The sequence below is a fragment of the Pinus tabuliformis genome, chromosome 1_1, assembly GCF_031772625.1.
Source record: "Pinus tabuliformis cultivar Carrire ecotype Pingquan chromosome 1_1, CPIR1, whole genome shotgun sequence".
In the NCBI taxonomy this organism is placed as follows: domain Eukaryota; kingdom Viridiplantae; phylum Streptophyta; class Pinopsida; order Pinales; family Pinaceae; genus Pinus; species Pinus tabuliformis.
This window is the reverse complement of record NC_142297.1, coordinates 762,619,570-762,642,850: the sequence shown is the minus strand read 5'-3', so window position 1 is coordinate 762,642,850 and position 23,281 is coordinate 762,619,570.

Sequence of the window (23,281 nt, the reverse complement as noted above, 5' to 3'; positions counted from 1 at the left end):
CCCATCTCCCTATTATCCATCTTCACATCCCAAAAATCTAGCCCATTCGAAACTAATGCCTCAGCCCCCCACCCCTTCAGTACCAATGCCTCATCCCCCCATGCCTACTCCCCCTTTGCTACAACAACCACCTACTCCACACGGACAAGTGTATGTTCAGCAGAGTGGACCCAATCCCCCTAAACACAAGAAAAGGAACAAGGGGAAGGGTAATACGAAGCAGCAACTACAAGGTAATCAAGGTAGCCAAGGTCCACCCAATGCCCTTCATGGTACTCAACCTAATCCCGCAATTGAGAAATGGGGCGATTAGTCCAAGTAGAAAAGAAATATTCATATAAACAAAACTTGTGCTTGTTGCAAATTTTATGGTCATTATTGATGAGCCCTAGAAATGGGTAATTATATGGGCTCATTTTACCTCTTATTTCAACTTAATCCACCATTTTCATTATTTTATTGCATGTTTTTTTATCATATTTATGCTAATAGAGTGAATTGGGTTAGTCATTATGCCCAAAAGTCTAATGTGTGCTTTATGCAGACTTTTTGGTCAATTTTGAGACAAAATCAAAGGTTTAATGAGCATTTGGCAGCCAAATTTGTGGAAGAACAAGGGAGAGGATTTGTAAGAGGGTGTCCCCTTCATTTATGAGCCCTTACCTTGAATTCTCTATCAAAAACTCGGAGCACAAAGCCAAGGGGCAGACAAGCAAGTCAAGTAGGATTATTGTTATCTTTAGTTCTAGGAAGTTGAGTTCCTTGATTTTAGGAGGACTGTTGGAGGTCCCCATTTGTATAAATAAGAAGGCTTACGGCCTTAGTTCCTTTAATTAGATTTTAGTTAGATGTTAGCTATTGAACAATTTGTTTTTGCACTTAGTGCAGCTCTCCATTCAGCTCATTTTCGAGCTCTTTCTGTAAACAATTTTGTGACATGACTATTTTTTTTTATCAATAATGATGAATTCAGCCTTCAACCAGAACTGATCTTTAAGGGGGATGTATCTCTTGGGGTTGTGCCCAACCCAAGTTCCCAATACCTCCTTCTATATATATATATATATATATATATATATATATATATATATATATATATATATATATATATATATATATATATATATATATATATATATATAGATATATATATATATATATATATGGTTTTTCTTGCATTCATAGAATAATTTCTGTTATTTAGGTTAAATCTTGCTATGTTACTTCGGTTGTTTTTTATGATTAAGATAGTTGTTTTTTCTTCAGGTTGACTTGATTGTTTGGTAACAGAAAATATCCACAAAAAGGCTACCGAGAAGTTGTTGAACTTCTTTCTTCCTCCTTGGGACCATGAATTGAGACCAAGGCACTCTTGCTGCTACAAAAACATTGTTTTTGCTTTCCAATGCAATTGCTAGTGTTAGATTTTGAGTTGAAAAAGTTGATACCAATCATATTTTAATGATTAAATCTATTCTTGCTTAGTCTACATAGCTTTCTTGCCTATATTCCTATCCATCAAGTTTCGTTCAACACTTTTTTGTTTTCTAGGTCAGAATTTGGTCAAAAATAAGTAAAACTCTATTTTCATAGTTTTTGCTTAGGTCGGTTTCGAATAGAAGTGTAGCGAGCACCTATAAGACACTCCATCCTATCCTTCCTCCATCATACAACCTTCTCTAGTCTCTTTCTCAAGGTTTTCAATACTCATTCAGCCACACTTTCCTAAACAACCCTAATTTCTATGTTTTTGTGTAAAATCGCTTCCTTCACCTTTGAACAACTCCAACCATATTCTTCACTCCTGAGCTTCATTTACAATTTCCTAGACCCCTTAACATCTCTATCCATCCTTCATTTCAACTTTCCAACCATTTTTCCTTCTCCAAACCTTCAAAAATCACTTTCGGCCTGCTCCTGTAGAACTTCTTGTAGATCCCCTGTAGACTTCCTGTAGAAGTTCATACGAGAAATTTTTCGATATTTGATTGCCATGGAATTCTCCATAAGGGTGCTAGGGACTCCTTAGGTCCTCTCCACACGTTCCCCATCATCTAAAATAGCCAAGCCCACCTCCTTTTTCCACCAAACATCTGCACTGTCAAATAAGTTAAAGCACAACCATAATAACTCTGCATAAAATTGCTCAAAAATACAAAAAGATGGTTCTTCCACATTTTCCTTTAGAAATATCATAATTACATGCATTTCATATTGACAGTAGTCCATGGCATCCATTTCAGTAGTTTCCTCTCTCTTTTTTGCAAAGGTAGGGTTGATGGGTAAAACTAGGGTTTGCTACGGTTTGTGTTTCCTTTCATCTTTCATCTTCTTTCTCCAATTAGAATAGCCGTTTTGAGATTATCTTTCTTCCATCACAATTTAAATATTATTTTGAGAACTGATAGAAGTTGGCTTGAGCTCTTAGTGAACTTGTGCCAGCGGATTAAGTGATAGCCTGCAGTAAGAGCTATTACTTGTGCATACAGCACCGTCGCTTCCAAGTTTGTTACGAACTACCGGGTTGATAAAAGTAAATAAGGGAGTCCCAGGAGTTGCAGCATCATTGCTGCAATACTAGAGCCCACCATAATTTTCGTGTCGTTGCCGGGGACGCATCAGATTATTTGTGATTGCTGCTTTTCTTCTATTTTCTACTGTAACATTCTGCTAGGTAGTTTATTTCAGCAAGAGTAGAGTAGTTCTTTCATTTCCATTCTGCAATTTCATTTCCGTAAAAGTAGATTAGACATTTCATGCTTTCATTTCATTTCTGCAATTTCAATTCTGCAAGTGTAGCTTAGCATTTTAATTCCATAATTTTGTTTCAGCAAGTGTAGATTAGCATTTCTTGCTTTCATTACAATTCCGTGATTTCATTTCAGCAAGCGTAGATTAGCATTTCCTGCTTTCATTTCAATTTTGCAATTTCATTTCTGCAAGCGTACATTAGAATTTCCTACATTCATTTCAATTATGCAATCTCATTTCAGCAACATAGATTAGTCCTTTCTTGCTTTCATTTCAATTTTGCATTTTCATTTCAACAAGATAGATTTTAGTTAGTTGCACTTCAATCTATTTTAGTTTTTGCAAGTACAAGCTGAAAAAAGAAACAAAAATCAACCAAAAAGATTTCCTTTCATGCCTTGTAGGAGTAGAGATAATTCAAAAAAATGTTTGCACAACACCCCCACTGCTTCACATAGCCAACCTTCTCTTTTCTTTGATGGTTTTGATTAAGAAGAACCCTTTGTTGGGCAACAAGACATATTTGAAGAACCTCTAGGGGAGAAGAAGAAGAAAACATTCCTCTGGAACAAATGGTTGAAAACATAAATGTTGGGAGCAATACCTTTTATTCTAACTCAATCCTTAGAGGTGAATGTGAAAATCTGATGGAAGATTTCAAGAGTGAGGTGAGGCAGATGCTTTCCATGCAAATGGATACCTTGCAGGTCCAAAGGGATGCAAGAGGAAGCTAAGAGGGCTTCGACCATCTTTTTTCCAGGTGCACTAGAAAGCATCATAGGAATAAATGTCCATTGCACTCCATAGAAGTGTGTTTTGTTTGTCAAAGAGACCATCCTACGAACCAGTGCCCTTCCTTGCCCGGAATTAAAGCTGCATATCAGAGGGCCAAAGGCACCACTAAACCACTCTATTTCATAAACCAAAGGAGGCCACATGGACCTAGATCATATTACAACCCCAACCAAGTCACATTCATATCTTCTTGGAGCCCCCCTTCTCACCCTTCTTGTTCCACACCCCCTCCTTGGTCATATCCTCCTTTTCATGCTCAACCAGCTACTCATCCATTTCACCCCTATGCTTAGCCACAACCTCAATGGAATGCACCTCATCAAGGGTGGAGGCCCTCGTACAACACTTCTCCCACTCTTTTTCCTCCACCACCTACTCAACCGCAACCATTACCTCCTGCTCCACGAAGGCAACCCCAAATACCTACTCAATCGAACCCAAACACGAGTAACAGACAGGACCAGCAAGTATATAGTGGGGAACCACCATTTCCAAACCCGCACATTGGAGCAGCTCAACCCAATTGCAAAACTGAGGTACAACACTTCCAAACAACTCCTCTTGAGCTCACTAATATTCACCATAGCTCAGGAAGAGTATTGGAAAAAGGAGATTACATTGATAGCATTGAAGGACCACATCCAGCAAAAGAAGATTCAAAAGAGGAGATCAAAGGACCATGGGCTTCACTTGATGAAGAAAATACAACAGAACCAAAGATCGAGAGAGCTCTCTCATGGTTACCATCAAATCCTCCAAGTATTCAAGAGAAAAATCAGCAAAAATAGGAAGATGTGAAGGTCATGATAGAAGGTGACATGAAGAATGATACAGATCAGCAAAAGGACCAAGGACATCACAACTATATTGAGATATGGTTCCAGATAGTCACTAAGTTGCAGCAATACTCTCTTCCTCAACTATGCTTGATCCCTTCAAAGTCAAATCATTTGGTCTCTAAAATCTAGGTACCTGTCAAAGCATGCATTTCAAGCCTCCACATCATTTTGTCTATCATCTCGATGTGCACATGGATCCATTGGAAGTATTCTTATACTTGAAAACGATTTTTTTTTTCAATTAGGGTAGGGCAGAAAAAAAATATGAATATATATATATATATATATATATATATATATATATATATATATATATATATATATATATATATATATATATATATATATATATATATATATATATCTATATCTATATCTATATCTATATCTATATCTATATCTATATATATATATATATATAAGGTGAAAACCTCCTTAGAGGCGCCTCAGATTGGCTTATTGATTGAAAACCTCCATGAGGCAGTCAATGGGTTGGAAAGAAGAGAAAAGAAAAAGGGAATAAGATCCCTGGGTGAATTTCACCTCCCTTGGAGGCGCCTAGGGCAGGCAATTAGGCTGAAAACCTCCTTGAGGCATCCTAGTTGTTTCCAAAAAAACAAAGAGAAAAAGAAAAAAGAAACGTGAATTTCCAATTGTATTGTAGGTCTGCAAGAGAACTTCAGGAACCAGTAGCAGGTGCCAAGAAAGCTTTGAAACCAATAACAACATCTATCCTACCTTCCCTCACCCTTCTCCATCAATCTTGACATCCTTTCCACCTCACTATGCTTCTTTTCTGAAAACCATGTTTTATATAGGAGGATCCTGTCGAAATTACAGAAAGTTAGAAATGGACTTCAAAGTTTGAGGAACAGGGAACCTTCATAAAGGGTTCATAAATCCTCCTGTAGTCTTCAAACCCCTCTTCCATCATTTCCATGCCTGCATCACACCCCAAGCTCATTTTTCTTACTGTCTAAAAAAAATAAAAATTGCAGAATGCTCTGATACAAAATACATAGAGCAGAAATTTGTTTTTCCCTAACTTGAAAACTGTGCATCCATTTAGGAAACTATTACATGGGGAGTTGTATAGGCATGATGGCAACATGCCCAAGTAATTTTAGCCAATTCTAGAGCACAATTTCCAAGAAATTAGCCTCCATCACCTTCAACCATTTTTTCATTTTCTCCATATCCATGCATCCATTTAAAAACATGTTTCATGGGGAGATGCATATGGGTGATAGTAACCTGCCCAAGCAATTTCAGAGAATTCCAATACACAGTTTCTGAGAAATTGACCTATGTCACCTTCAACCATTTTCAGTGTTTCTCGAAATTTGTGTACCCATTGACCACAATTTTGCTATGGGAGGTGAATAATGATGATAGAAACATGCTCAAAAAGTTTCAGGTGAATCCAGTCTATCGTTTGGGAGCTATGGACAAAATAAGTGGCTTTCGTGCAAAAATCCAGCGTTAGTAGCATGAGGGCGCAAATCTGAAGGTTGGAATAGACTCCTGCAACTTAGATCCAGTGACAGGATACTTGCACAAGAGAAATAGCCACACATCAGACAACAAAAAGCATATAGTAGAAGGGATACAGGCATGCAACAATTGAATATGAGCATGCAGTAGAAAAAGAACCAAGCAGCATGCACATCTCGACTTATAGGTAAGTGTCTAAACCAGTTCCTCTATTTGCATCTGTATGATTCAAAACTTCATGAATGAATGAAATGGTTCAATTCATCATGAAATCTAGCTAGTTAACTCGACACCCTCAACTGGTTCGATTGCACTCATCCGAAGATCACACAACACACGTGTATAGTCAACTCACGGGAAATTTAAAAACCAGATAGTTGCAGATGTTTTGAACTCCAGCGCAACTGATTTCAAGTGATTAACAGGCAGAAAACATGAAGTTTCATAATAGCACTGCAGTGGGGACCAACGGTCTGCATGGGGCCAACATATACTTGGCCAGCTCACCCTCCATCAACGGAAGTCTCCATAAACAGTCGTAAGAACTCATCTTTGAAATACTCTCACCCCCATTGTTTCAATTTTATCATCGTCCCCGCAGCTGCAACCAACTCTATACCACCTCCATAGTAGCGAACCAGTCGTTCTCTACCATTTTTCAAAACCCTCCTACTTATCGGCATTCTACAGGAAGCCATAACAGTTCTACAGGAGCAAGAACACCATCTACAGGAAGGTTTCTACAGGAAAGGAAGAGAACAATTCTACAAAAAGAAAACCCGGGATTTTCATCAAAATTCAAGCTCAAAACGAGGTAGGCTCAAGAAAACTTCTCTGTGCATGATTTTTTTGAGTAAGATGGTGAATTAAACACGGCATTAGATTGAAAAAAGAAAGTGAAAGTCTGTCTGCACATTGAAAAAAGTGAAAGTCTGCCTGTATATTTTCCCTAAGTCTACACAGATTCTGTTTTCTTCTCTGCATCCGAAATCTCCTCATCCTTTTTCAAATTCTCATGTAAGGAAGATACATGCAACAATAGAGGCTAGCCTTTGTGTGTGAAAAAAAAAAAAGAATTTGCATATCTTCCTACTCTCTGAAAGGAACCTGTATTATTTATCCTCTGTTTTGTCAAAAAAAAATTCCTTTTCAAAAGCAGAGAGTCAAATTCAGGATAAAAGAAGTTTAAAACAAAGGGAAATATTGCAATTTGATGTTGTAAGGAGAAGCACAGGGGAAATTTCTTATTTGTTTTCAGAAAAAGACGAAAATTTAGCTATCCCTCTGTTTTCAGTTCCGCCTGCTTTCTCACCTAAGCATTTTGTTTTTAAACAAAAAAAAAAACACTCAACACCACATGGAGGACAAGCTAAAGGAATTAAGAGGAGAGTTGGCCATGGTAAGGCACATAGAGAGCAGTAAAAGAGCCCAGCTACAGGAAGAGAATGAACTGCTGAAAAAGAAGTTATAATAGCAGGAAATTCATAAGGGAGATAGGTGGTCCATCTTGGGAGGGTAGCAACAGCAAGAAGGTCCCCTAACAAATAATGACACAACAGAGAAACAATATCAAGAGGGAGAGCCACAAGCTGACATTGAAATGCTAATGAAACTACTGCAAGAAAAAGAGTCTCAGGCAATAGATGAAGTGTAGATTTTAAAATAGTAGTTACAGGAAAAAGAAGCCCAAATGGCTTGCATGGCCAGCTGGGCAATAGAAGCCTTCCAATGTAGAAGAAAACCAGTAGTGAAGAGGAGGAGAAAACTGAATAACTTGAGAAGAATAGTAATGAGGAAGCACTAGACATTCAAATAGAAGGAAAAAGAGAGAAGAGAAAAAGGACAAAGGCTGAGAAGAAGAAGGCCAGGAAAAGCACAAGAATTCAAACAAGCAAAATAGGAGGAGCAATGGAATGACATGGACAAGAAGGAACAATTTTATGGCACACATGAGTAGACCACAACAAAATCTTGGGATGATAGGGATGCCACGAGGGCCATCAAATATGAAGAGATATATTAGTTGCTCACAGGATAAGGAACACCTTCAGTAGGGAGGTGATGATGAGCCCCAAAAATGGGTAATTATATGGGCCCATTTTACCTCTTAATTTGATTTAATCCACCATTCTCATTAGTTTATTGTATGTTTTTGATCATATTTATGCTAATAGAGTGAATTGGTTAGTCATTATGCCAAAAATTCTAATGTGTGCTTTATGCAGATTTTTGGTCAATTTTGAGACAAAATCAAAGGTTTAATGAGCATTTGGTAGCCAAATTCATGGAAGAACAAGGGATAGGATTTGTAGGAGGGTGCCCCCCTCATTTATGAGCCCTTACCTCGAATTATCCATCAAAAACTCAGAGCACAAAGCCAAGAGGCAGCCAAGCAAGTCAAGTAGGACTGCTGTTAGCTTTAGTTCCAGGAAGTCGAGTTCCTTGATTTTAGGAGGAATTTTGAAGGTTCCGATTTGTATAAATAAGAAGGCTTAGGGCCTCAGTTTTGTTAGTTATATGTTAGCTATTGAACAATTTATTTTCACACTATGGTGCAACTCTACATTCAGCTCATTTGAGCTCTTTCTGTAAACAGTTTTGTGACGTGACTATTATTTTTTGATCAATAAAGATGAATTCAGCCTTGAACCAAAACTAATCTTTCTAAGGGGGTTGTAGCTCTTATGTTTGGGCCCAACCCAAGTGCCCAGTACCTCCTTCTTATATTTATATATGTTTTTTCTTGCATCCATAGAATAATTTCTATTATTTAGGTTAAATCTTTCTTTGTTAGTTAGGTTGTTTTTTATGATTAAGATATTTTATTTTGCTTCAGATTGACTTGATAGTTTGGTAACATAAAATATCCACAAAAAGGTTACCAAGCAGTCCTTGAAATCATTTCTCCCTCCTTGGGACCACGAATTGCGGCCAAGGCACTCTTGTTGCCACAAAAACATTGTTTTTTCTTTCCAATGCAATTGCTAGTGTTAGATTCGAGTTGGAAAAGTTGATACCAATTATATTTTCATGCTTAGATCTGTTATTTCTTAGTTTCCATAGCTTTCTTGCATAACTTCCTATCCATCAAGTTCTGTTCAACACTTTTCTGTTTTCTAGGTCAGAATTCGGTAAAAAATAAGTAAAACTTTGTTTTCATAGTTTTTTCTTGGGTCAGTTTTGAATAGAAGTGTTGGAAATAATACTGAGAGGGGGGGGGGGGGGTGAATCAGTATTATCTAATCAATAATACTTTTCATTTCCATACTTAGATACATATACGCTACTTAAATTAAGTGAACCCGCGTGTATACGCTACTGTGTCTAAAGCAACCAGCGTATATCCAGAATAATTATGATTCAGTTAATCCATTAAATATGAGTCTCAGATCTTCATTAACCATATGAATAGTAAGCAAGTGCAGTAACCAGAATAGATCATCACACACAAGAATCACACATGAACACCATGATATAAGGTGGAAACCCAATGTAGGTGAAAACCACCTGCTGCAAGTCGTCTCTATCTTTCCTTAATAAGAAACTTCAGTTTACAATCTTTTGTACTGGTGCAGTCTTATACCAGTATGCAGGCTACAACTTGCAGAAGGCTAAAACCTTCTCTCGTTTTCCAGACTCTCCTGGAAGGGAGCTCCAACCCCCTTTGCTCTTGTACTAGCTAAGATACTAGTACGTAGGCGCCGGACTACAATCTTTTCTCCTCCAGGTACAACGTTTCATACATTTTCAGACTGGATACTCTTGAAGCACAACACTACAATCTGAAGACCACGATTCATCCAATTTTCATACTAGACCCATAGAGATCATTGAAGCACAAAAACAATCAATACTAGCATCATCAATCTTTGAATCACTGAAACACTGAAACCCAGTCAACAACCCAGTCACCAGAACCCAGAGCAGACAACAGAACTCTGCAATAACAATCAGACCCAACTGCAACTTCAAAAATCAAACTTCAAAAGGTATACACTACTGCAATGAATCAAACCCGCGTACATACGCACTTTTTCCAAGGCAAACCTGCATACAGATCTAAAAATATTTTCTTATAACTTTGCAGTTGTATCAGACATCAGTCATACTCAGAACATAACATGCGTCAGTATGCAGATCTAGAATAAGCATAATCAACCATATAAAGCTAGTTCATTTAAAACCATTTGATCTCGATCTATCCTTAGATCTTGTCTTCCATCGACCGGTGAGATCCCTTCTTAGCTCAGATCAAGAAATGCATCATTAACCCAGAAACCCAATACTAGATCTCTTTCTTCATCAGATATTTAAGACTTTTTCAATACCCTTGCCTAATGATCTTCTTCTCCTTTTATAGCCTTAGGCCCTTCACAATACCACGGTCCAAAACCATAGTAGCACAATACCATCAACTCAATACTAGGGATCAACACGTCTGTCGAGATACCATGGTACAAAACCATAGGCTCAAATTCCAAGGACTAACTGCCATGGACCAAAGGTAAGTTTTCCAACATATACGTGCTTTTCCTTGCATGAAAGTGCGTGTATACACATACGCACTTTTATAAAGTTCGACCTGCATGTATACGCGACTTGATCTTAATGAACCTGCGTATATGAATTTTCTCTTCATGCTTGTAGTCTGAACTGAGATCTGTCATCAGAGAGAGTTGTCATCAAGGACAACACCTGTACCATAGCGTCACACCTGTGCCATAATGCCAACAATCTCCCCCTTTGGACTTGATGGCAACCCCAAGATCCTCAAAGTCATTCTCCCCCTTTGTCATCAAGGGCAAAGGGCTATGCTCCCCCTGAGTACATGATGATATCTCTACTCTGTTGTGCTGAACATGCTCCCCCTGACTGTAGGCAAGGTCTGCAAAAAGATGTTCTTCAAAAGAACCATGACTTATACATTATAAAAGACTTTCCTATCACCAAAAGACTCAATACATACATCCATTGCCCACTCAAGTGGGGATCATCCACCCAACCAAGTGGGGATACATCAGAAATTTACATATGACAACCAATTACATTACATCAATCATCCCAGGCATAGTGGGGAAACCAAAATAGGTCATTACATGAACTTGACACAATAAAAGGGATACCACAAAAGAGATACATGACATAGAGACGAAATATCTAGACCAAGACTTATGAAAGTCATTAGCAGCATCTGTTAATCACCATTTAGATCAGCAACCAAGATTTCCTTATGTGCTCCTTCTTCCTCTGCTCTACCTGAAACCAACAACAGTTGTGAACTAGAACCAAAAGCTTCTAAGGTAATGCCAACAATGCATTATTAGAAGTTCATCTGCTCCCCCTGAAGCTGTGCCTGATGGTCTCTGACAGACCCATCTCAGACTCTCTCCAACCAGAGTCTGCCCTTGCTAATTTTCTTCAGAACTCCATATACGCTACTGCACCTGCATAAATCAGCGTATGTACGTAGATATCCCTTATCCAACTCGCATACACCAACTTTTCTTTAGAACAGACAAGCTTCAACCGTAGGATGAAGCATCAACAACTCCCAGCTTTTGTCTGATATATTCAAAAGTTTCCCTGGGCAGTGGTTTGGTGAGAATATCAGCAACTTGTTCCTTAGAAGGAACATACTCCAACTTGACCTTTTGTTCAATCACTTGTTCCCGGAGAAAGTGATACTTGATTGGTATGTGCTTGGTCTTTGAATGCATGACTAGATTCTTTGAAATGCTGATTGCACTTGTATTATCACATAAGATAGAGACAGGTGGAGTGCAATTGATTTGAAAATCCTACAAGGTTTGCATCATCCAAAGAAGTTGTGTGCAACAAGATATCGCAGCCACATATTCTGCTTCAGCTATAGATAAAGCAATCGAACTCTGTTTCTTGCTGAACCAAGATACTAATCTGGAACCCATGAAGAATGGACCACCACTTGTGCTCTTCCCGTCATCCACGCTTCCGGCCCAATCTGCATCTGTGTAAGCATGAAGAGTGAGATCTGTATCTCTAGGGTACCATAAGCCATAGTTTTGAGTCCCTTGAAGATACTTGAAGATTCTTTTGAATGCCTGAAGATGAGTGTCCTTTGGGTTGGCTTGAAACCTTCCAACTATTCCCACTGCATGCATAATATCTGGTCGGGTACCTGTCAAATAAAGCAAACTCCCAATCATGGATCTATAGGTTGGTTGATGCACTGCTGCTGATTCATCATTTGCACTGAGGCTGCATCCTGTAACCATGGGGGTACATACTGGTTTCAAATCTTCCATGCCATACTTCTTCAAGATCTGCTTGAGGTACTTGGTTTGAGACAAGAAAATACCTCCTTCATTTTGTTGGATTTGCAATCCAAGAAAGTATGTCAATTCTCCAAGTAATGACATTTCGAATTCTTTCTGCCAAAGACTCATAGCCTCTTCATTGCTACCAAAGATAATATCATCTACATACACAAAAATTATTAGCAATTTGTTATTTTCAATTTTTATATAGAGATTGCTATCTGCTGATCCTTTTGAAAAACCTTGTTGATGAAGGTATTTATCCAACCGATAGTACCAAGCCCTTGGAGCTTGTTTAAGCCCATAGAGAGCCTTTTTAAGTCTACATACAAGATTTGGATCATTTCCAAGGATAAAGCCATCTGGTTGTTCAATGTACACTTCTTCTTCTAAGTCTCCATTCAAAAAGGCTGACTTCATGTCCATTTGAAATACTTTGAATTTTTGAAAGCTAGAGAGGGCAAGGAACATTTGGATGGCCTCAAGTCTAGCAACTGGAGCAAAAGTTTCTTCAAAGTCTATTCCTTCTTGTTGAGTATATCCCTTACAAACCAGTCTTGCCTTGTTTCTAACTACTTCTCCATTTTCATTTAATTTATTTTTGAAGATCCATTTTGTCCCTATGACATTCTTATCTTTTGGTCTAGGAACCAACTCCCAAGTGTTGTTCTTTTCGATCTGGTCAAGTTCTTCATCCATATCCTTGACCCAACATTCATCTTTACATGCTTCTTTTACATTTTGTGGTTTAGTGGAGGAGAGCAATGCCAAATAGCTTGAGGCTTCTGCTATTGTTCTTCTTGTTTGTACACCTGCCTCTTTCTGTCCCAAAATCTGAGATTTTGGATGATTCTTTTGAACATACCTGGATGGAGACTTCTCTTCTATCCTTATCTGTTCCTCTGGTGCCTCTTGAGGTTCTTCTTCTTCATCATCAGTCTGATTTGGAGGGTAGTCTTTATCTTCGTCGATATCTTCATGATTTACTTGCCTAGAAATGTATCCTTTTTCATCAATCACTACATCAATGCTGTCAACTATTCTTCCAAGTCTTTTATTGTAACACTTATATGCTTTGCTGTAAGGAGAGTAACCAAGGAGAATGCCTTCATCTACTCTAGGTTCAAGTTTGTCAAGCTGTTCATCAGTATTCTTTATATAGCATTTGCCCCCAAAAATTTTGAAATGCTTTACCGAAGGAGTCTCACCATACCAGAGCTCATGAGGAGTTTGAGTGCTGTTAACTTGAACATTTGTTTTGTTGAGAATAACAACCATAGCATATGCAGCTTCACCCCAGAAATTTGCGGGAGTTCCAGACTCATAAAGCATAGCACGAGCCATTTGTTGGACTGTTCTGTTCATCCTTTCCACCACTCCATTTTGCTGAGGAGTTCTAGCTGTAGAAAATTCTCTTCTTATCCCATGTTCTTCACAGAAATTGAAAAATTCATTTGAGGTAAACTCCCCACCTCTGTTGGACCTGAGGCACTTAATTTTGTAACCTGATTCATTTTCAACCAAGGCTTTGAAGGATTTGAATTTTTCGAATGCTTCGTCTTTGTGCTTCATAAGTCCCAACCAAACAAACCTGGAGAAATCGTCAATGAATAATATCAAGTATTCTTCTCCTCGAGGTGTCCTTTTCCTAAATGGACCACATACATCTGTATGGACTAGCTCAAGAGGCATGCTAGTTGATCCTTCCTTCTCCGGAAAGTTAGTTCTGGTTTGCTTTCCAAACTGACATGATTTGCATATGGTGTTGTCTGGAATTTTGATATCTGGAAGACTACGAACTGCCTGGTATTTGCAAGCTTTCCTTATTTGGGAAAAACTTAGATGTCCCAACCTCCAGTGCCATAACCAGTGTTCCTCATTCTTGCTCAAATAGCATTGTTGTTGTCCTTCTTCAAATATGTATAGATTATTTGGAGTCCTTCTACCTTTGATCACTGTTTCACCTGTATCAAGATCACGAACGCGACATTCATTTGATCTAAATATTACCTCGGTTCCTTGATCGCACATCTGACTGACACTCAGAAGATTATGCTTCAATCCATCAACATACAAAACATTTCCAGCTTTGACCTTTTCTTTCAACTGAGCAACGCCTTTTCCTTTTATAGTTGCAGAGATATCGTTTCCAAATGAAACCTTCTTTCCTTTTTCTAATGCAGTATATGATTCAAGTTTCTCTTTGTCCCCTGTCATATGCTTCGAACATCCGCTGTCGATGTACCATAGACTTTCCTGTCCTTCTACATAAAAAGCTATCCCACATCTTTCTGGTTGCGGTTCCTTCATTCTCCATGTTCTGGCACTTGAGGTTTGTTCCTTCTGTGTTGTCTTCCAAAACCTGCTCCTGCACTCAGAGTCTTCATGACCAAAGTTATTACAAATAGAACATTCAACTTCATTTTCAAGGACCGAAAAGTTGTTTTAAGTCCTTTTCGTGCTCCTAGTCATATTCCTTTGTTTTTGAGCTTCTCTAGTCATGATTGTCTTATAGGCAACACATTGAGCTGCTTTGTGACCAAAGTTATGGCAAGAGAAACATTGGCCATTGAAGAAACTCCTGCGATTATCAAATCTATCATCCAACTGATTGTAGTTTCTATTGACATCCATTCTTGAGGTAAATTGGGAAGATTTTACCTGTGGCTGATTGTAGCTTTTGTTTGTCCTTAAGGTAGCTTGTCCCCGTTTTTCTTGATAGTCTTTATTCGTTCTTGAGGTGAACTGTCCCTGATTCACCTGATGACTTCTATTAGGCCTTTGCTCGCTCCTCCTTGCTGCATCAAGATAACTTTTGGAGGTAGAAGCTTGAGATGTTTCTCCATTATATCCCAAACCTATCTTGATCAGTGGAGAACGTTGCACATTGATAATCTCATCCAAGGTTTCAGATCCTTTAACAAATTTAAGATTAACCGCTTTTGTTTTCTCAATCTCCTTTCTAAGATAAACAATTTCACATTCCAATTTTTCAAGATGTTTTTCCCTTTTAGCCAGTTGGCATTGTAGAGAATCAATAATTGTATTTTTCTCTTCTAAGCACACTTTGAGATTAGTCATCTCTTCACAAAAAACTTCTACATCTATAGCATCCATGTAGTCATCATCTTCAAAAGCCATTAAAAGTTTATATTCATTACCTCATTCACCTTCGTCACTATTTGAAAGAACATCACTATCTTCATGAGTGTAATAGCTTTTCTTGTTTGCATTCTGTTTCTTGTTCCATCTAACAGGTTCCTTTCCCTTGTCAATCATATCCTTATGAGGACATTTGGCAGCATAGTGACCTACTCTTCCATAAGCAAAACATTTGAAAGGTAACTTACCTCTGAATCTTCCAGTACCCCGTTGAAGATTTTTGACAAAATTTGATTCTTCTTCTTCTTCGTGCCCTGATTCATAGTATTCTCCTTTGAAGGCAGCTTCTCTCCTGTCTGATGGACCTCCTTTTCTCATTTCATAAGCAGTTAAAATTCCATGTAGTTGAGACATGGTGAGAGTTCGTAGATTCTCCTTTTCTTCTATAGTGGACACTTTAGATTCAAACTTGGGGGACAAGGATCTTAGGACTTTTTCAACCACAATAGCTTCTTTTATTTCTTCACCCAAGTTTTTCATGCAATTAACAATCTCATCTACCCTAAGGAAATAGTTAGCTACACTTTCATCATTATACATTCTGAGATTCTCATACTGAATCCTGAGAGTTTGAAGTTTAGCACGCTTTACCTGTTCATCTCCTTCATAGCTCAAGACAATCTTGTCCCATATTTCCTTTACGGATTTATATTTCATAACCTTCACGAATTCTGATTGTGATAAGAATCCCAACAGAGTATTGACTGCTTTAGCATTTGTTTCATATTTCTTCTTCTCGGTTGAATCTGTAGGAGTAGCTGAAGGAAAAGTGTATCCTGTCTCTATGATATCCCAAACTTCTGTACCAAGTGATTGAAAATAGGCAATAACTCTTACCTTCCAATAATTGAAGTTTGTCCCATCAAAAATCGGTGGCCTGATTGATGCTTCCCTCTCATAGTTGCTCATGATGAATGATCTTCCTTCAAGTGATCAAGCTTCTCTGAAGGACCTGCTCTGATACCAATTGTTGGAAATAATACTGAGAGGGGGGGGGTGAATCAGTATTATCTAATCAATAATACTTTTCATTTCCACACTTAGATACATATACGCTACTAAAATTAAGTGAACCCGCGTGTATACGCTATTGTGTCTAAAGCAACCAGCGTATATCCAGAATAATTATGATTCAGTTAATCCATTAAATATGAGTCTCATATCTTCATTAACCATATGAACAGTAAGCAAGTGCAGTAAACAGAATAGATCATCACACACAATAAGCACACATGAACACCATGATATAAGGTGAAACCCAATGTGGGTGAAAACCACCTGCTGCAAGTCGTCTCTATCTTTCCTTAATAAGAAACTTCAGTTTACAATATTTTGTATTGGTGCAACCTTATACCAGTACGTAGGCTACAACCTTCTCTTGTTTTCTGGACTCTCCTGGAAGGGAGCTCCAACCCCCTTTCCTCTTGTACTAGCTAAGATACTAGTACGTAGGCGCCGGCCTACAATCTTTTCTCCTCCAGGTACAACGTTTCATACATTTTCAGGCTAGATACTCCTAAAGCACAACACTACAATCTGAAGACCACGATTCATCCAATTTTCATACTGTACCCATAGAGATCATTGAAGCACAAAAACAATCAATACTAGCATCATCAATCTTTGAATCACTGAAACACTGAAACCCAGTCACCAGAACACAGAGCAGACAACAGAACTCTGCAATAACAATAAGACCCAACTGCAACTTCAAAAATCAAACTTCAAAAGGTATACGCTACTACAATGAATTAAACCCGCGTACATACGCACTTTTTCCAAGGCCAACCTGTGTACAGATCTAAAAATATTTTCTTATAACTTTGCAGATGTATCAGACATCAGTCATACTCAGAACATAACATGCGTCAGTATGCAGATATAGAATAAGCATAATCATCCATATAAATATAGTTCATTTCAAGCCATTTGATCCCGATCTATCCTTAGATCTTGTCTTCCATCGACCAGTGAGATCCCTTCTTAGCTCAGATCAAGCAATGCATCATCAACCCAGAAACCCAATACTAGATCTCTTTCTTCATCAGATATTCAAGACTTTTTCAATACCCTTGCCTAATGATCTTCTTCTCCTTTTATAGCCTTAGGCCCTTCACAATACCATGGTCCAAAACCATAGTAACACAATACCATCAACTCAATACTAGGGATCAACATGTCTGTCGAGATACAATGGTCCAAAACCATAGGTTCAAATTCCAAGGACTAACTGCCATGGACCAAAGGTAAGTTTTCCAACATATATGCGCTTTTCCTTGCATGAAAGTGCGTGTATACACATACGCACTTTTATAAAGTCCAACCTGTGTGTATACGCGACTTGATCTTAATGAACCTGCGTATATGAATTTTCTCTTCATTCTTGTAGTCTGAACTGAGATCTGTCATCAGAGAGAGTTGCCATCAAGGACAACACCTGTACCATAGTGTCACACCTGTGCCATAATGCCAACAAGAAGTGTGTAGAGCACCTATAAGATACTCCAGCATATCCTTCCTCCATCATACAACCTGCTCCAGTCCCTTTCTCAAGGTTTTCATTACTCATTCAGCCACACTTTCCTAAACAACCCTAATTTCTACGTGTTTGCGCAAAATCGCTTCCTTCACCTTTGAACAACTCCAACCATATTCTTCACTCCCAAGCTTCATTTACAAGTTCCCAGACCCATTAAATTTTCTATCCATCCTTCATTTCCATATTCCCACCATTTTTCGTTCTCCAAACCTTCAAAAATCACTTTCAGCCTACTCCTATAGAACTTCCTCTAGATCCCTTGTAGACTTCCTATAGAAGTTCATGCGAGAAATTTTTCGATATCTGATCACCATGGAATTCTCTAGAAGGGTGATAGGGACTCCTTAAGTCCTCTCCACACCTTCCCCATCATATGCAATAGCCAAGCCCACCTCCTTTTGCCACCAAACATCTGCATTGTCAAATAAGTTAAAGCACAACCATAATAACTCTGCATAAAATTGCTCAAAAATATGGTTATTCCACATTTTCCTTCGGAAATAGTTTAAGTACATGCGTTTCATACTAATAGTAGTCCATGAAATCCATTTCAGTAGTTTCCTATCTCTTTTTTGCAAAGGTAGGGTTAATGGGTAAAACTAGGGTTCGCTAGGGTTTGTGTTTCCTTTCAGCTTTCATCTTCTTTCTGCAAGTAGAATGACCCTTTTGAGATTAGCTTTCTTCCATCATGATTAAAAGCTTCTTCTAAGGACTCATAGAAGTTGGCTTGAGCTCCTAGTGAACTTGTGCCAACTGATCAAGTGACAGCCTGCAGTAATAGCTAGAACTTGTGCATAGAGCACCATCGCTTCCAAGTTTGTTACAAACTACCGAGTTGATAAAAGTAAAGGGAGTCCCAGGAGTTGCAACATCATTTTTGCAATATTGGAGCCCACCAATTATACCCAGTATTGTCCTCTTTTACCCCATATGTGACAAGCATGGGAAGCTCAAGCAACTTCTTGAGGATCGCAGCCCACCACTCCTCCTCCTCCTCTTACTTCATCCCAACCAGTCGTACTTACCAATCCTTTTCCTCAATAAGGTTACATACTAACTCAATATACACTAGGTCAAGCAACTAAATCAACTCTGGCACCTAGTCAACGCTATCATCATATTCCCATGATGAATTCATATGAGGTAAATACGAAAAATGTGAACCTGCATATTCAATTGCGCCAATATGACAAGCCACTTGTTAAATCTCTAAGTGGGTACCAACACAAAGGGTCTACCTAGACTCTATTGAGACCCAAGAGTACCTCACAGTTCCCTCAACCTAAGTTTGAGGTCATAGCCAAGGTCCCCAAAGGTTTTTTATGTTGAAATGCTACTTCTACCAAAGTTTCCCATACATATAACATAGTAGATGACTTTGTGCAGTCTCCTACTACCATGTCAATGCGAGATGTTCTCTAGACCTTCCCATCACAAAAAAAAATATATATTATCTACTCTAGGAGTCCTGGGTTCTCAAGATGATCAGATGATTGTCTTTCATGATGACAAGTTGGATAAACCTCCCTTACTTTCATTTGTTCCACATTCCAGTCTCCATTCAAAAATCCACTATCTACCAGTGTATCATTCGTGAAGGTGCATCCACTTATATGATGGAATCTAATGTTTGGAAACAACTTGGTTCCCTTGATTTATCCCAGCCACCATCACTCTACATGCATGGGACGATCATCCTGAACATCCCCTTGTCTTATACCGCAACTACCTAGTCATCGTTGCTGGCAAGACTGTCTGTATTGAGATTTAAGTCAATGGTGCTCCCCTCGACTATAACATCCTTTTGGGTCATAGCTATACTTACGCAATGTTACCTGTCACATTTGTGGTTCATGATCAGATGTGATTTCCCCATGATGGATAGATTGTCACAATCATTCAATTGATGTATTATGATCCAAAATCCAAAACCTCACCTCAGACCAACATTTATTCTATGGCTGACAATAAGGCTATCTCGTTTGTTTCTCTAGGAGTCTATAAATATTACTCTTTACTTCATCCTTACTATGGCCCCAATCCCAATCATTCTAAGCCTTGCTCATTGAGTGTTTTCATGCTCCAAGCATCACGAGATGCCCACAAATGGGTCGTTATGCCTTCACAACAGTTTGCACCTTCACAGCCTGCTACCCAACTTAACTCCACCTGCCGGTACAACTCCTCAATGATTGCTTCCTTCTCCTAGCATCTCTTCTAATCCATTTCCATCCTGAACCATTCCCCTAGTCATTAGTCATTATGGACCTATTTCTCCAGGCCATGATCCTTTTGGTGAGATACAATCCTTATTCCCACCTTATGGAGTCTATCTTACACCTATCATGGCTATGTTGAGTCTACCCAAAATTACCTTAGGGATCCTAGTCTTGTACATTAACCCCCTGGAAACACTCCATTGAATCAATTGAAACCTTACACCACTTTCACCCCGATCCAACTGGTTGTTCCTACCCATGCCTTTACTTCAGTTCCTTAACAACCTCAACAGGAACCTGCTCCTATTGCGAAAGCAACTGGTGAGGGGGTCAAAGTCTGAAATAATGGAACCCAAGACAAGGCTCCCCCTACAATTCAAACTCCTCCTAAGCCACCAAAGCCTCTTCCTCTGTGTGCTTTTTCTAATGTTGTTATTCATGCCACCAGTAACTATCCTAAACTCCCTCATGTTAAGGATGTGGTCACTCACACCTTCCCATATTCTAACATCTCGAGGTGCATGTCACCTTACCTCAATCAACTAAGAAGATTTGACTGTTGCACACAAACCACCCTTGTGCTTTATGTCATTACTATGGACACTATTTCCATCATTGTCCTCATCTAAAATATTTTCATGATACACATGAAGTGCTTTGCGAATTAGAGGATGCTCATAATGAATCCACTTCTCCTTCACCTGCGGATTCTGGTCCCACTTCAATACCAGTCCAAGAGGTCTGTACAACACCCATTTTGATCTCTCCCCTTGATGTCAAGATGATGGATAATTTTTGTCTTATTCTCTACTTATCATCATTCATGAGATTGTTACCTGGAAACTCCCCAAACATTTATTTTTGTGCTTTTGTTGAACCTTCCTCATCAAGCACAAAAGTCTCAACATCAGTAGATATTCAATATACAAGTCCTATGTCTCTCACCTTTGATGATGCGTATGTGAACCTTGTCTCTAATGAAGATATTTTATGCAGCTCCTTTTTCTCACATGGTATTCCTTCCTCTAGTCTACCCATCTTCCATTCTAATGAAGACATCATGGAAGCTATGACCACCCCGGATTACCCTTGGGATGATATGCACCATTGTGCATACTTCCATCCACAACAAACCCATGACCAATAGGTTGTGGAGTCAAAAGACTTCATTCATAGTGAGGTTGATTGGTTTAATCACCCCTGACCTTGAACCCATGAATTTGAACCACATCCACCTTCCGACCATTACATTACCACTCAATGTTTGGGTAGGAGGCCATCAAATTTTCAGAGTCCATGAGAAGTAATCCTCCCCAACTCACCTAGTGCATCTGGTAGTTTCAACTCTACTACCATTATTCTTCCCCATTTAGAAGAACCTCTAGGTTCTCATATCACTTCAGATCACCATTGGGATCATCCACTTAATCATTCCTCCATCTTACATCAAAAAACGAATCCCTTAGACATTGTTGATGTTCAACAACCATGTTCTCTAGGTGAGTATCAATTTGTTATATCCGAAGCCACTATTTGGCATAGTGACACCATGTATGTGAACCTAGAAATTTAGTCCATTTGATTCATACATGAAGTACCAAATTGTTATAGACATTTTTGTGCCTTACAGCTATAAGCATGAAATGTCCATAAACCAAGGGATCCTAAGTCCCTAAAGATGTTGTTCCAGCTCCTAAAGAAACAAGGTCAACAAATTACAACTTCTCCCAGAAGTTCTCCACCAGAAACTGCTCAAAACTAGTCAAAACAGGATCATTTCAAGTGCTCCACTAGCTGCATGCGTTGCAAAGCACCCAAATACACTGGCTAGGTGCATTGCAACGCACTTGAATGCACTACCAAGGTGCGTTGAGTGGGAAATGACAAGTGGCAGAGTCATTCAACGAGGTGGAGAGACAATGGAAGCGTCCAGAATCTTCTCCAATGACACTTGCCTCACTGAATTCGACCAGTGATGAGTAAGAGGCTCTCAGTCTCCAAGTGGAAGCAAGAACTGACAGAGAGAAGCCACTAATCAACTCATGGGATGACTCATCCTCTTTGCATACATCTATATATGGATCCCTCACCAAGAGATCCAGGGGCTGGAATTGTGTACATTGCAGAGAATTGTTGTTGGTTTTGTGATTGATATCATAGTATTGGGTGATTTATGATTTGTTGGAGGTGAAGAAGGGATTCTATGCTGGGAGGCTGATGCTGGATCGGAACTCATCGGTTGTAACTCCTCCTGGATCTTCTTGTTTTATCAATAAAACTACTTGAGTTTCTCCTACATGCTTGTATATCTGATGTTTGTTATACTTGTATGTTTAGCTTAAATCTGATCCTAAGCTTTTTATGAACATAAATCCATGTCTTTGTGTAGTTTCTCTCTTCTGTGAACTTGCAGGAACTTGGTGACGCTGGGCAAGTGAGGGAGCAGATCGGTGGAAGCTAGAAAAGAGAGGATAGATTGGATCGAACAACTAGCGCAAGACACAGGTCGGTTCATCTTAATCATCTTCTTTTATAGTTCATAAAGAAGAATACAAGAGTAGTTTTCCTTGTTTGTTTCTGAGGTCACTTTCACAACCCTGTGGGATAGGGTCGTTCTGAATAGACACTTTTCCCGAAAACAAAATGGCGACTCCACTGGGGATCGTGTCTAGTTAGTTTATTTGTGTTTCTATTGTTGTTCATCTCATAAACTCAGGAGTGGCGAATCGAACTGCATTTGCCATTTACAAATGCAAAGTAGAGATCTGCTACTCTAGTCCATTCACTGGGCCTGTTTATGATCTGAACAGTTGATTCACAAATGATCTGACAACCATTTGTGATAGCTCTCAAACCTCTTGTAAATCAACCCTCTGATCGTGCACATTTGATTGCTTTTATCCGGCCAAAAACCATAGATTAAACTGCAAACCGTGACCCAGAACCCAGCGAAAATTCTCATTTATGCTTCAGCGCAGGCTTTGTGAAGAGACTCTGCATTTCAGCACAGTTCCCGAGAGGGCTACCTGCGTTGCAATTCAGTTTCTCTGTGTAGCAGGTGCGTTGATCAGCCTAGCCCTGCCTAGCTGAGGTTCTTTGTTCACTTTTTCCAGTTTTGCCTCTGATTTTTGCAGCCTGTGATCAGTGTGTTTGTCTGTCTAAAAGCCCCTTTTCTTTGCCTTAATT